This window comes from Lissotriton vulgaris, chromosome 1_1, assembly GCF_964263255.1.
Source record: "Lissotriton vulgaris chromosome 1_1, aLisVul1.2, whole genome shotgun sequence".
Lineage (NCBI taxonomy): Eukaryota > Metazoa > Chordata > Amphibia > Caudata > Salamandridae > Lissotriton > Lissotriton vulgaris.
The window spans coordinates 740,164,601-740,180,440 of NC_141685.1; positions in this window are offsets into that span (position 1 = coordinate 740,164,601).

A 15,840-nucleotide genomic window follows, 5' to 3' on the forward strand; every position below is an offset into this window, starting at 1 on the left:
CTAGTGTGGACCAAATCTCTCACAAGTGGTGTAGGCACAGCCACATGTGCCGCTCAGTAGCATAGCAAGGATACCATTGACCCTGGTGCAAGCAAGGTAAATGGCCATTGTGATTACTTTTGGGGTAGTAAAATACAGCAATTAGCAGGGTTCAGTGAGTCCTGGTTCCACTGCAGGTCCCGCACCAATGGTAGCCACACCCTTGCAGCTATCTCCTTCTCTTCTATACCTAAGTCCACAGCTGTACAGCTACAGCAACACAGAATGAAAAGCCTCTACCTTAAAGGAACAACACAAAACACACCAGTGCATGCTGCTCATCTGCAAATGCTCTTCAGCACCAAGTCAGGGGTATGAAGTGCTACAGTGCAATAATAGCGTCTGCACTCTGCTCATCTGCCTGCTGCGTCTTTGCGTTTTACTCTTTTCCTCTGTTTTCCCCTCACACTCCATCTTTCTTGTTTCTGGTTTATTTCCCTCCAAGGTTTCTCTTGTTTGCTCTCTTTATTTTTCCTTTCTTCTTCTACTGCCAGTTTCACCTCCCCATCCCCCCTCCTCTACTCCTACTTGCCAGGCTGCCTGTACAGCCAGCTGTCACTCATTGCGCTGGTCAGTAGAATGATGAATTTCGCACACCCCTAGCTTTAGTATTTTTTTTAAAAAGAAAGACCACTTAATGATTGAATATTCATCTAGCAAGTGCAATGCTTTTTAAGAAAAATTTGAAGTTGGACTTGTGCAACTTAGAATGGTTGAGAACTAAGGTTATAGAAAGTTATATCACATTTCCAGCAGGGCTTTAAGTGGGCAGGGTCCCAGTTCTTAAAAGCAGGTGCTGAGACGGGTCCCAATGGGGCTCTCTATTTTTGCCCTCACCCTCGGAGTGAAAAAAATCTCAACTTTACAGCATTACCACTGCTCAAAGCCTTTGATGTAACTTCAAAGGGATTCGGTTTAGTTCTTTCACAGTCTCATCATTCCAGAACTGAAGCATTTTTATCATTATATACAGCAAAGCCATAGTAGTTGCTTATTTATCTTATGCAACTGAGAATCATTGACAATAGCCCTGGCTTGTTGTAGGTATAATGTTACGTGGTGTATCATATGTCTGGATGCAATGACAAGCACAGCAAAACACCAGTCAGGCGGTAAGCTATGCTAAGCACAGATTTTTAGTTTATGTGTTTTTAAGCCATGCCGTTAATTATATCAGCCACGCCCCTTTGAATGACTACCCCCCCAACCCCCAGTTTTTTCATCCTACTTAAAGCCCTGGGGCCTTATTTATGAGGGACTTGCGCCGCCGGTGCGTCACTTTTAACATGGGAAAAAGTGACGCACCGGCGGCGCAAGTCCTTCATAAATAAGGCCCCTGATTTCCAGTATTTCTGAAGTGTTTGTATGCCACTGGTCTGGCCTATGAGCCCTTGTGGTGTGGGTCGTCTTACAGTACATGGACGCACTTGTTCTTCTTGGCTTTCTGGAATCTTTGTTTCCGGTGCAACAGAGTTAACACATGCCACCTGAACATGTATAACACACTGTTAGGTGTACATGCATTATGTATAACATCTTCTTATAAGTAGATGCATTTTTACTAGGTAACGACATGGCTGCGGCAGTGAGGTATATAAATGCTCGCAACTATCCTGAGGCTGCTCCGGCTGTGAGGTGTCTCTCGTACATGAAACGCATCTCTAGCATAGCAACAACAACTTTTCACACAGGCAATAACATATATTATTGGCTCTGTGTTTTCAAACATCATCCCAAAAGGTAACAAGCATTGGCAACACCAATACATTTGGCCTTGGCAAGTAGGTGTGAGGTTACTTTCTAGGTCTCGCCTAGGCAGTGCTTGCGCTCTCTTCAAGAAATGCTGTATTCAGGATATGGGCATAAAGCTTCGCACACTTTCTGCCAATCTTTTTAATTGGCTCCTGTCCCTGCCTATTGTAAATAGTGTATTTTCACAGGTCAATAGGCTTAGTAGTCCATCCTTAGTACCGCCTTGTCTCTTCTTGTAACCTACCATGTGGACACTCCGTTACCTGTGTTGTTACTCCCTAGGTTTTAATTACAGCATCAGAGCACTATTTTCTTCAAGGGCTTCAGGCAGGACTCATGCTTGGTCCTAGGGAAGGCTGGCAGTGGTTACTTTACTCACTACCACATTTCACATTTATATTAGACCTTCCATAAATTTTCCTTCATCAGCGCCACACAAAGTACAAACTAATCCAGAATTAATATAATAATACTTTTGTCACATTTCAAAGCTACTAATTGTATATTTGGACATAGTAATTGAATGTACTTGTGGTACTGTCTTGTATGCAATGCATTATGGGTAAGATGGATTTGCCATATCTTCTGCAGGGTGCAGTACCATATGTGACCAAAAGAGGTCCCATGGGTCCTCTTTTGGCCACATATGGTACTGCACCTTGCAACATGACCAGGTAAACAAACATTTGCAATGCAATAGGTCTCGCATTAGGAAAGTGTGAGCTATTGGTATTGTAACTGACAATTCTTTTTAAATATGTGTTGACTTTGAAAATATATAAATTAATAGCATTGTTAATAATAAAGCCAATAGCTTACACTTTCCTAATGCGAGGCCTATTGGCCATGGCAATGCTTATTAGCAGCAAGCAAGGACAGTGCTGTTGTGGTGCTGAGTGATGATATGGTTGGGCTGAGTGATGTGGTGGAGTCCCCGAGTGATGTGGTGGTGTCCCCGAGTGATGTGGTGGTGTCCCCGAGTGATGTGGTGGTGTCCCCGAGTGATGTGGTGGTGTCCCCGAGTGATGTGGTGGTGTCCCGAGTGATGTGGTGGTGTCCCCGAGTGATGTGGTGGTGTCCCCGAGTGATGTGGTGGTGTCCCCGAGTGATGTGGTGGTGTCCCTGAGTGATGTGGTGGTGCCCCTGAGTGATGTGGTGGTGTTCCTGAGTGATGTGGTGGTGTCCCCGAGTGATGTGGTGGTGTCCCTGATTGATGTGGTGGTGTTCCTGAGTGATGTGGTGGTGTCCCTGAGTGATGTGGTGGTGTCCCTGAGTGATGTGGTGGTGTCCCTGAGTGATGTGGTGGTGCCCCTGAGTGATGTGGTGGTGCCCCTGAGTGATGTGGTGGTGTCCCTGAGTGATGTGGTGGTGTCCCTGAGTGATGTTGTGGTGTCCCCGAGTCATGTGGTGGTGTCCCGGAGTGATGTGGTGGTGTCCCTGAGTGATGTGGTGGTGTCCCTGAGTGATGTGGTGGTGCCCCTGAGTGATGTGGTGGTGCCCCTGAGTGATGTGGTGGTGTCCCTGAGTGATGTGGTGGTGTCCCTGAGTGATGTGGTGGTGTCCCCGAGTCATGTGGTGGTGTCCCGGAGTGATGTGGTGGTGTCCCTGAGTGATGTAATGGTGTCCCTGAGAGATGTGGTGGTGTCCCTGAGTGATGTGGTGGTATCCCTGAGTGATGTGGTGGTGTCCCTGAGTGATGTGGTGGAGTCCCTGAGTGATGTTGTGGTGTCCCCGAGTCATGTGGTGGTGTCCCAGAGTGATGTGGTGGTGTCCCTGAGAGATGTAATGGTGTCCCTGAGAGATGTGGTGCTGTCCCTGAGTGATGTGGTGCTGTCCCTGAGTGATGTGGCGGTGTCCCCGAGTGATGTGGCGGTGTCCCCGAGTGATGTGGCGGTGTCCCCGAGTGATGTGGTGGTGTCCAAGAATGATGTGGTGGTGTCCCTGAATGATGTAATGGTGTCCCTGAGAGATGTGATGGTGTCCCTGAGGGATGTAAATGGTGTCCCTAAGAGATGTGGTGGTGTCCCTGAGAGATGTGGTGGTGTCCCTGAGTGATGTGGTGGTGGCCCTAAGTGATGTGTGGTGGTGCCTCTGAGTGATGTGGTGGTGTCCCTGAGTGATGTGGTGGTGTCCCGAGTGATGTGGTGGTGTCCCCAAGTGATGTGGTGGTGTCCCGAGTGATGTGGTGGTGTCCCTGAGTGATGTGGTGGTGCCCCTGAGTGATGTGGTGGTGTTCCTGAGTGATGTGGTGGTGTCCCCGAGTGATGTGGTGGTGTCCCTGAGTGATGTGATGGTGTTCCTGAGTGATGTGGTAGTGTCCCTGAGTGATGTGGTGGTGTCCCTGAGTGATGTGGTGGTGCCCTTGAGTGATGTGGTGGTGCCCCTGAGTGATGTGGTGGTGTCCTTGAGTGATGTGGTGGTGCCCCTGAAAGATGTGGTGGTGTCCCTAAGAGGTGTGGTGGTGTCCCCGAGTGATGTGGTGGTGTCCCTGAGGGGTGTGGTGGTGTCCCTGAGTGATGTGGTGGAGTCCCTGAGTGATGTTGTGGTGTCCCCGAGTCATGTGATGGTGTCCCGGAGTGATGTGGTGGTGTCCCTGAGTGATGTAATGGTGTCCCTGAGAGACGTGGTGGTGTCCCTGAGTGATGTGGTGGTATCCCTGAGTGATGTGGTGGTGTCCCTGAGTGATGTGGTGGAGTCCCTGAGTGATGTTGTGGTGTCCCCGAGTCATGTGGTGGTGTCCCAGAGTGATGTGGTGGTGTCCCTGAGAGATGTAATGGTGTCCCTGAGAGATGTGGTGCTGTCCCTGAGTGATGTGGTGCTGTCCCTGAGTGATGTGGTGCTGTCCCTGAGTGATGTGGCGGTGTCCCCGAGTGATGTGGCGGTGTCCCCGAGTGATGTGGCGGTGTCCCCGAGTGATGTGGTGGTGTCCAAGAATGATGTGGTGGTGTCCCTGAATGATGTAATGGTGTCCCTGAGAGATGTGATGGTGTCCCTGAGGGATGTAATGGTGTCCCTGAGAGATGTGGTGGTGTCCCTGAGGGATGTAATGGTGTCCCTGAGAGATGTGGTGGTGTCCCTGAAAGATGTGGTGGTGTCCCTGAGTGATGTGGTGGTGGCCCTAAGTGATGTGTGGTGGTGCCCCTGAGTGATGTGGTGGTGTCCCTAATTGATGTGTGGGGTTGTCTCTGAGTGATGTGGGGGTGTCCCTGAGTTGGTTGGTGGTTTCCCTGAGTGATGTGCTGGTGTCCCTGAGAGATGTGGTGGTGTCCCTGAGGGATGTGGTGGTGTCCCTGAGTGATGTGGTGGTGTCCCTGAGTGATGCGGTGGTGTCCCTGAGTGGTGTGGTGGTGTCCCTCAGTGATGTGGTGGGTTCCCTTGGTGATGTGTGGTGTCCCTGAGTGATGTGGTGGTGTCCCTGAGAGATGTGGTGGTGTCCTTGAGTGATGTGGTGGTGTCCCTAAGTGATGTGTGGGGTTGTCCCTGAGTGATGTGGGGGTGTCCCTGAGTTGGTTGGTGGTTTCCCTGAGTGATGTGCTGGTGTCCCTGAGTGATGTGGTGGTGTCCCTGAGTGATGTGGTGTTGTCCCAGAGTGATGTGGTGGTGTCCTAGAGTGATGTGGCGGTGTCCCTGAGTTATGCTGTGGTGTCCCTGAGTGACGTCCTGGTGTCCCTGAGAGATGTTGTGGTGTCCCTAAGAGATGTGGTGGTGTCCCTGAGTGATGTGGTGATGTCCCTGAGTGGTGTAGTGGTGTCCCTGAGTGATGTGGTGGAGTCCATGAGTGATGTCTTGGTGTCCCCGAGTCATGTGGTGGTGTCCCAGAGTGATGTGGTGGTGTCCCTGAGAGATGTGGTCGTGTCCCTGAGTGATGTGGTGGTGGCAGCCCTAAGTGATGTGTGGTGGTGCCCCTGAGTGATGTGGTGGTATCCCTGAGTGATGTGGTGGTGTCCATGAGAGATGTGGTGGCGTCCCTGAGAGATGTGGTGGTGTCCCTGAGTGTTGCCCCAGAGTGATGTGCTAGTGAATAAATTACAACCAGAGTGATGTGCTAGTGATTTAAATAAAAAAAAAGTGCTGTTTATGGAAAGGCTTTTTTTTTTGTTCGACTGAGAATGTAAGCAGGAAAAAAAGTAAGGTTTGCATACAAAAGAAAGAGCTATTTTGGGCGCGTACAGTAAAATACTGATAAGTAAATAAATATAATAGGTGTGCAAAATGTTTGCATAGCAAACAATGTACGAGTTTGGGAACGTAAACCAGACGGGACGGAAATACATGGAAGGAGAGATGCGTGGGCAGAAAGGAGACTGTTAGAACGCGTAACGGAGATCAAAGAAAACTCTAACGCCCATATGGAGAGGAAGGGGGTGGTGTGCCTTGTGAGTTCAATGCGTGTGGCAACCGAGGGAGAGCGCGGCGCGCGCTGGAGGGGGAGGGGGTGGGAAGCCTGGTGAGGGATGAGCGCGCGCACACAAAGTGTCTGGGAGCAAATGGAAGCACTTAAAAACAAGGGCCGAGGCCTCCAGGAAGCTGACGATGGCCCAGGGCTAGCAGGGCGGTGATCATGACGAGGGGCTGCCGAGGCTCGTCGGGGCCTCTTCGGGCCCTGCAGCCGCCCCCGGGCCCAGAATTGTTTGTAGAAAGTCAGGAGCGCAGAAGTGCAGCGTCCGAGCAGCTCGAGGACAGGCAGAAAAAGCTGATCAATAACAGACACGCGCTGGGCACGCGGGAGGTCTGGCTACGGACCCACTTGCACAATGTTCGTATTTGTGTAAGAATCGTGTCCTGGTGTCTGCGCAGTTGGGCTTTGGCCGGACAATTATCCCTGTTTCGAAATGAAACTCTCTGCCTTCTACTAAAACTCTGGGTGTCTTTTATTTTTATATAGCTCATGCCGGGCAGAGGCACTGTTGCTGTGCGCAGGCGCAGCGAGCGCGCGGAGCTGTTAGTGTGCGCAGGCGCGGTGAGCCTGTGCCGGAGCTCGCAGCCCTCTGATTCCTTTCACCCGTGTCTGGCCGTAGCAGCCTTCGGGGAGGACTGAGCCGAGCGTCCGCCGAGGGCACCGAGGTGAGTGTGGGGGCCGGGACGGAAGTGGGGACAATCGGTCAGGTCCTGGAGCTGGGCTTGGAGGGAGGCATGGGGCTCTTTGGTAGTTTCCAGGGTGCGGGGGGGTGGAGGGTCCTCCTGTCAGCCCCTTCGGGGTGCTCGTGGGTAGGCCCGTAGCAGGCAAGGCTGTCGTGACGGGTCTGTTCACCGGTAGGGATTTTAAGTGGCAGCGCCTCTCTGCCTCGGTGAAGGTGCCCCTTGACGGGGCTCCGCTGCTGCCGCGCCCCGCTTTGTTATGGGTGCGTGGATGAGACCGACTCCTCCTTGTAGCCAGATGGCCGCGAGAAACTTGGCGCTTCCTGAGCCTGGCACTATGTGTTGTGTTGCTGGTGATGGAGGAGGGAGCGGGTACACAAGAAGGGGGGCAGCGCGAATCACTGTGCTAGGATGGGTGGAGGGGCTCGTGTCCTCACACAGGCACAAGATGGGACAGGCTGGTGGGAGGAGGGGCGAAAGTGTCAGTCCTCTGCCCGCGAAGTGATTGCTGGTGCGGCACCAATCCGCACGCATAAGGAGAGAATTGTAGGAGTCGCTGGTGTTTTTTTTTTGGATAGCGGTTCATAAGCGGGGGTCAAGCGCTGTATGCGGAGGGGTGAAAGGGTGTCATTAAAGAGAACAAGCTCGACAGCGAAAAGCTCCACAGCGAAAGCAAAACTGACACAGCAAGCAGCCAGCAGCAAAGGCGCGCTCACGAGGGGGATCTGGGTTCTCTGTATGTATGGGTGCGTGCGTGCGTGCTTGTGTGTGTGTCTCTGTGTATGCGTGTGTGTATGCAGTGTGTGTGTGTGTATGCGACGGCGGGGATGTGTTCTCTGTATGTATGGGTGCGTGCATGGGCGCTTGTGTGTCTCTGTGAATGCGCATGCGTGTGTGGTGCTTCTGAGGCAGGAGATGGGCACAGCGCCGTGCGCGCCCTCGAGGAGGAATCTGAGACAGCGAGGCGCATGGGCGATCGCTGTCTCACATTCCTCCAGACACGCCAGCAAAAGATGTCTTCGCAGACAAAGCAAGCTTCGCTTGCTTTTTAGGTCTGCTCGACCTAAAAACGTTGGCATTTATAATGCCAATAACTCCAACTTTGCAGGGAACAGTTGTATATGTGGCCAAAAGAGGTCCCATGCCAATAACTCCAACTCCAACAAATTTGAGACCGATTGCATTTCCAATGCAATAGATCTCAAATTTGTTAAAGTTAGAGCTGCTAGCGTTGAAAATGACAATGTTTTTATTTTTACTTTTTTATGCCATATAATAACTCCACATATATAAATCTCTTACTGAGTAACTCAGTATCCCTCAGAACCTGGGCAGTGTATTTTCAATATAAACAATGGTTCTGTCGGGTATGAACCTAGTTGCCTTAAATCATGTGTGAATCCGAAGTATCTTACAACCTGTACATCCTCATATTCTGCTTCAAATGAAATTATTTACATAAAGTCAACCAGTACATACAAATCCAAACCAGCAGAATAGGGTCATAAAGGTTTTAATCACTTAATCATAATTCGTTTTTTAGTCAGGACCCAATATGAATGCATAAAAAGAAAATCAATCTTCGCATGTTACTTCACAATAAACGGCGCAACAAAAGAAAGTGAGTGAATTGTGACAATTTGTGCATAAGTGGTACAAAAAGAAGTGATTTATATACAAGTGAGTGAAAAATAGGGGGAGAGGGAAGGCAATTTAATTTAATAGGCCAGTTCTTTCGAAGTTCAGTGATCATGTAGTCCAGTGTGCTAAGTTATTTAGCTTTTGTATCCTGGATTCAGTCCACTGGTCCTATAGTCTAGTATAGTTGACGTTTCGACCCTATTGACGCCGGAATTGTGGGTCTGTACGGGTCTTCCTCAGGACAGGAGCGTGGGGAGGGTGTGAGCGCCTATTAATCCATTGGTTGATTAATGCTAAGGACGTCTCTGTCAAGTTGTCATCATATCAGGAAATTAATCCTGTAAGTATATTTCCATGGAATCAGGCTGGCTTTACTTTGCATGATTCACCATACAATTAGTCACTTGGAATTACTGAGGGGGAGCCGGTTGCTTGGTTATTCGGCCATCGAATCCTTCTCGGTGTCTATTGGCGTGTAGATCATTAATAATCATGGATCCGCCGTATTGAACTCAGCGATCGTTTCATGCAGTTTCTCAGTCAAGCTCGGGGGCCCACTCGCGGTCACCGTCCAGCGAGGTATCCGGCTTCATTGCACCCTCCCCACGCTCCTGTCCTGAGGAAGACCCGTACAGACCAACAATTCAGGCGTTAATAGGGTCGAAACGTTGACGATACTAGACTATAGGACCAGTGGACTGAATCCAGGATACAAAAGCTAAATAACTTAGCACACTGGACTACATGATCACTGAACTTCGAAAGAACTGGCCTATTAAATTAAATTGCCTTCCCTCTCCCCCTATTTTTCACTCACTTGTATATAAATCACTTCTTTTTGTACCACTTATGCACAAATTGTCACAATTCACTAACTTTCTTTTGTTGCGCCGTTTATTGTGAAGTAACATGAGAAAATTGATTTTCTTTTATGCTTTCATATTGGGTCCTGACTAAAAAACGACTTATGATTAATTGATTAAAACCTTAATGGCCCTATTCTTCTGGTTTGGATTTGTATGTACTGGTTGACTTTATGTAAATAATTTCATTTGAAGCAGAATATGAGGATGTACAGGTTGTAAGATACTTCGGATTCACACATGATTTAAGGCAACTAGGTTCATACCCGACAGAACCATTGGTTATATTGAAAATATAATAACTCCACCGCAAATAAAAAAACAAAAGTAAAAAACACTCAAGGATGACTAAAAACCAAATAGAATAAAGAATGGGAAAAAGGCAATGACAATATCAAGTTTTCCCCCCAGCCCCACACACACTTGGTGCAGAAGGGCACTTCTTTTACATGGAGGTGCACGAGACTGGGCAAAATACTATTACTCGCAGTGGGCTGACACAGTGTTGCATGCAATTTGCTGTGGTTGGTGGAAGCAAAATTTGAATGACAGATAAACAAACCATGCATGGCGATGACCGACCCAAAGCCCCTATTGTATGTATAGTGATATGTACTTTTCATCGTTGATTTTATTAATTACATGAGGCTGGAAAACATTGCTGCAAATCAACGTTTGTGACTTCTAGAGGTAAATGATTATAACATGGCTTGCCATAATTAGTCCAACTAAGGTTAGTTGCAGCGTGGGCACAGATAGTTAGAACCTATGAAGGATGCCAGAACATATGTGTGCGGGAGTGAGAAAGCATACAAGGACAGCAAAACAGTCATCAAGATACTGTGGTTCCAACAAGACACCACTGTCTCAGCTACCTAATACACATACCTCACATACTAATCCACACAACACACCCATTGATAAAGATCTCTGTATACACACACACCATACAACACCCAAACATGGACAGAAATTTACCGCACCCACACTACTGATGATCCTACTAAAACTAAAAACAGATTTCGGTCTGTCGCAATCCCCAAAAAATGGGGCTTGGGGACACCCAAACTAAACAAGTCTACGATTGCACACCAATTGCAATTGATCACTATATAAATCTCTGCTGACATCATATATTGTCCATTAAAATTAAGGATGTGAGCGCCCATAACAGTATTGCTTCTGGTATGAACAATAATAGCCTGCAGGTTTCTGAAGCAGTGAATATTGTAGAGAACTTTCATACATTGCATCAAACAACTATACAGAAGATAGCAAGGGATCTGGGATGGACAAGGATAACTACTGAAGGATACTCAGATGGATGGCTTGGCCACGGAGGGATCTTTATTGTTGGGTTCTTCATGGTGCAATCCAGACCTTGGAATGTCCTTAGAAAGGATCCAGGGCGTTATTTATGAGGCCTTGTGACAGTTTTGCGCTTCCGTTGCGTCACTTTTTGTGATGCATTGGCGGCGTAAAACGTGCCTCCTGTTGCACCCTATTTACAAAGTGACGCATCTAAGCAGATGCGTCACTTTGTAAACCCCTGCGCTACATTATACCTGCGTCAGGTATAATGTATTAAGGGTGGGCATTCCCACGTAAGTAAGCCTCATAGAAGTGACGCAGTGAAATCTACCAGATTTCACTGTGCCACTTCTAGGGTGCAAATGCGTCAATATCTTTCGTCTGCCTCAGAGCAGGTGCAAGACTGACGCATGCCCTTTCACATGGGGCTTAACCCATGTGAAAGGACACATTGCTGGAGTTTCTTCACTTTTGTGACACACTCCAGCAATGCGTCACTTTTGCGCCATACAGATACGTCAGAAATACTGACGCATCTGTAACTCCTTGCGAAATGATGCTTCATACAGTAAATATGACGCATCAATCATGTTGCATGGAGGGCGCACTGAGAAGTGACGCATCGCAGCGATGCCTCACTTCTCATAAATGAGGCCCCCGGTGTTTAAAAGTTAGTAGCTGTAGTTCTTTCTCGGTGCAGGGATAGCAGTATCTAGGAATGGAACCCGCATCTCCACATTTCCTAAACAAGCATTTGCAATGCAATGGTCTCGGCATCATTAAAGGTAGAGCTATTGGCATTGCTCATGACATTTCTTTTCTTTTCTTTAAATCATAAATAAATGGCATTGTCATTTACATTGCCAATACACAGCACTCTGCACTCAACAGCACACACCACTCTGCACCTGCACTCACTGCTCTGCACACTCACTCTGCACTCACTACTCTGCACTCACTACTCTGCACTCACTACTCTGCACTCACTACTCTGCACTCACTACTCTGCACTCACTACTCACTACTCTGCACTCACTACTCACTACTCTGCACTCACTACTCTGCACTCACTACTCACTACTCACTACTCTGCACTCACTACTCACTACTCTGCACTCACTACTCACTACTCTGCACTCACTACTCACTACTCTGCACTCACTACTCTGCACTCACTACTCACTACTCTGCACTCACTACTCTGCACTCACTACTCACTACTCTGCACTCTCTGCACTCACTACTCTGCACTCACTACTCTGCACTCACTACTCTGCACTCACTACTCACTACTCTGCACTCTGCACTCAAAACTCTGCACTCTGCCCTCACTACTCTGCACTCTGCCCTCACTACTCTGCACTCTGCCCTCACTACTCTGCACTCACTACTCACTACTCTGCACTCACCACTCACTACTCTGCATTCACTACTCACAACTCTGCACTCACTACTCACTACTCTGCACTCACTACTCTGCACTCACTACTCACTACTCTGCACTCACTACTCTGCACTCACTACTCACTACTCTGCACTCACTACTCTGCACTCACTACTCTGCACTCACTACTCACTACTCTGCACTCACTACTCTGCACTCTGCCCTCACTACTCTGCACTCTGCCCTCACTACTCTGCACTCTGCCCTCACTACTCTGCACTCTGCCCTCACTACTCTGCACTCACTACTCACTACTCTGCCCTCACTACTCTGCCCTCACTACTCACTACTCTGCACTCACTACTCTGCACTCACTACTCACTACTATGCACTCACTACTCTGCACTCACTACTCACTACTCTGCACTCACTACTCTGCACTCACTACTCTGCACTCACTACTCTGCACTCACTACTCACTACTCTGCACTCACTACTCACTACTCTGCACTCACTACTCACTACTCACTACTCACTACTCACTACTCTGCACTCACTACTCTGCACTCACTACTCACTACTCTGCACTCACTACTCACCACTCTGCACTCACTACTCACTACTCTGCACTCACTACTCTGCACTCACTGCTCACTACTCTGCACTCACTACTCTGCACTCACTACTCACTACTCTGCACTCTGCCCTCACTACTCTGCACTCACTACTCACTACTCTGCACTCACTACTCACTACTCTGCACTCACTACTCTGCACTCACTACTCAGCACTCACTACTCACTACTCTGCACTCACTACTCTGCACTCACTACTCACTACTCACTACTCTGCACTCACTACTCTGCACTCACTACTCACTACTCTGCACTCACTACTCTGCACTCACTACTCACTACTCTGCACTCACTACTCTGCACTCACTATTCTGCATTCTGCACACTCACTCTGCACTCACTACTCTGCACTCACTGCTCTGCACACTCACTACTCTGCACTCACTACTCTGCACTCACTACTCTGCACTCACTACTCTGCACTCACTACTCTGCACTCACTACTGGCCCAGATGGCTACTTTCAAGAAAGCACAGACGTGGTAGCAGATTTCAGGTGTGCTCAAAAATTGTAAGTGGAGCAGATGCATATTTAAAATATTTCTCACAAAAATACTACCGCTGATGGCTGACCACCATTCATTTCACATCTATGGAAACTGAGGGGCAGATAACGTTTAAAAATATTTCATTTAACGTTTTCAGCAATTTTGTTTGTTTTGCATGTTTAGCTAATTCTCTGCTTTGAGTGACGTTTGCCAGACGTGAGAGTGCTTAATTGATTGCATAACACCGACGCAAGCACCAATCTGCACTCACTACTCTGCACTCACTACTCTGCACTCACTACTCACTACTCTGCACTCACTACTCTGCACTCACTACTCACTACTCTGCACTCACTACTCTGCACTCACTACTCTGCACTCACTACTCACTACTCTGCACTCACTACTCTGCACTCACTACTCACTACTCTGCACTCACTACTCTGCACTCACTACTCTGCACTCACTACTCTGCACTCACTACTCTGCACTCACTACTCTGCACTCACTACTCACTACTCACTACTCTGCACTCACTACTCACTACTCTGCACTCACTACTCTGCACTCACTACTCACTACTCTGCACTCACTACTCACCACTCCGCACTCACTACTCTGCACTCACTACTCTGCACTCACTACTCTGCACTCACTACTCTGCACTCACTACTCACTACTCTGTACTCACAACTCACTACTCTGCACTCACTACTCACTACTCTGCACTCACTACTCTGCACTCACTACTCACTACTCTGCACTCACTACTCACTACTCTGCACTCACTACTCTGCACTCACTACTCTGCACTCACTACTCAGCACTCACTACTCACTACTCTGCACTCACTACTCTGCACTCACTACTCACTACTCTGCACTCACTACTCACTACTCTGCACTCACCACTCTGCACTCACTACTCACTACTCTGCACTCACTACTCTGCACTCACTACTCACTACTCTGCACTCACTACTCTGCACTCACTACTCACTACTCTGCACTCACTACTCTGCACTCACTACTCTGCACTCACTACTCACTACTCTGCACTCACTACTCACTACTCTGCACTCACTACTCACTACTCACTACTCTGCACTCACTACTCACTACTCTGCACTCACTACTCACTACTCTGCACTCACTACTCTGCACTCACTACTCACTACTCTGCACTCACTACTCACCACTCCGCACTCACTACTCACTACTCTGCACTCACTACTCACTACTCTGCACTCACTACTCACTACTCTGCACTCACTACTCACTACTCTGCACTCACTACTCTGCACTCACTACTCACTACTCTGCACTCACTACTCACTACTCTGCACTCACTACTCTGCACTCACTACTCAGCACTCACTACTCACTACTCTGCACTCACTACTCTGCACTCACTACTCACTACTCACTACTCTGCACTCACTACTCTGCACTCACTATTCTGCACACTCACTCTGCACTCACTACTCTGCACTCACTACTCTGCACTCACTACTCTGCACTCACTACTGGCCCGGATGGCTACTTTCAAGAAAGCACAGACGTGGTAGCAGATTTCAGGTGTGCTCAAAAATTGTAAGTGGAGCAGATGCATATTTCAAATATTCCTCACAAAAATACTACCGCTGATGGTTGACCACCATTCATTTCACATCTATGGAAACTGAGGGGCAGATAACGTTTAAAAATATTTCATTTAACGTTTTCAGCAATTTTGTTTGTTTTGCATGTTTAGCTAATTCTCTGCTTTGAGTGACGTTTGCCAGAGGTGAGAGTGCTTAATTGATTGCATAACACCGACGCTAGCACCAATCTGAGGGGAGAAACAGAAGTCTGTACATGAAGCCAATATTTGGAATTTCAGTTGGCTAAAGTGTACTCAGGCGAGGAGTGAAATAGACCCATGGCATCCTTGTCTTAGGCTATGGGCTGGGGAGGGAGTGGACAGCACACAGCAACCCGCCTGACGATATTCCCTAAGGCACCCCAGCACCCCAAAATCTTTTCTTGAAAAGGAGAGTGGATAATAGATGGAGACATGTAATTAAAACCAAAGGGAGAAAAAGAGTTGTGTTGTGCTTATGTCAGGTTTCATTATGTTAGGGAGTGCCTACAGCAATATTCTGCATCTGCTGCTAAAAAAACTTGTAGAGCTGAACTAATTTAAAGACACATTGTGAATAACAGAGAAGATATTTTGTAAATAACAGCAGCATCCTAAATGCCCCCGGAAGCCCGCCGCGGCCGCCCCGGAAGTCAGGCACGGTCGCCTGTGACGGGGGCGGGGCCACGTCCAGACCGGAAGAGGAGGCAGGCGGAGTCGATGCGTCTCGCGGCCCGGGGCTCCTGTGAGCGGTGTAGAGCCCCCGGGCCGCGCCAGCAGGAGGTTGGGCGCCGCATGCTGAGAGCAGAGCCCCCGACATTGGCCAGGTAAGTTCCAAAAGGCTGGGGGGGGGCTTGGTGCACTTGTGTGTGTGTGTATGCTCGTGTGTGTGTGCATGTATGTGTGCGACGATGACGGCGGGGGAGGGGGGGCCTCGGTGCACTTGTGTGTGTGTGCGCGCGTGTGTGTATGTGTGAGGGGGGGGTGTCTCTGTATGTATGTATGTATGTATGTGCGTGCGTGCATGGG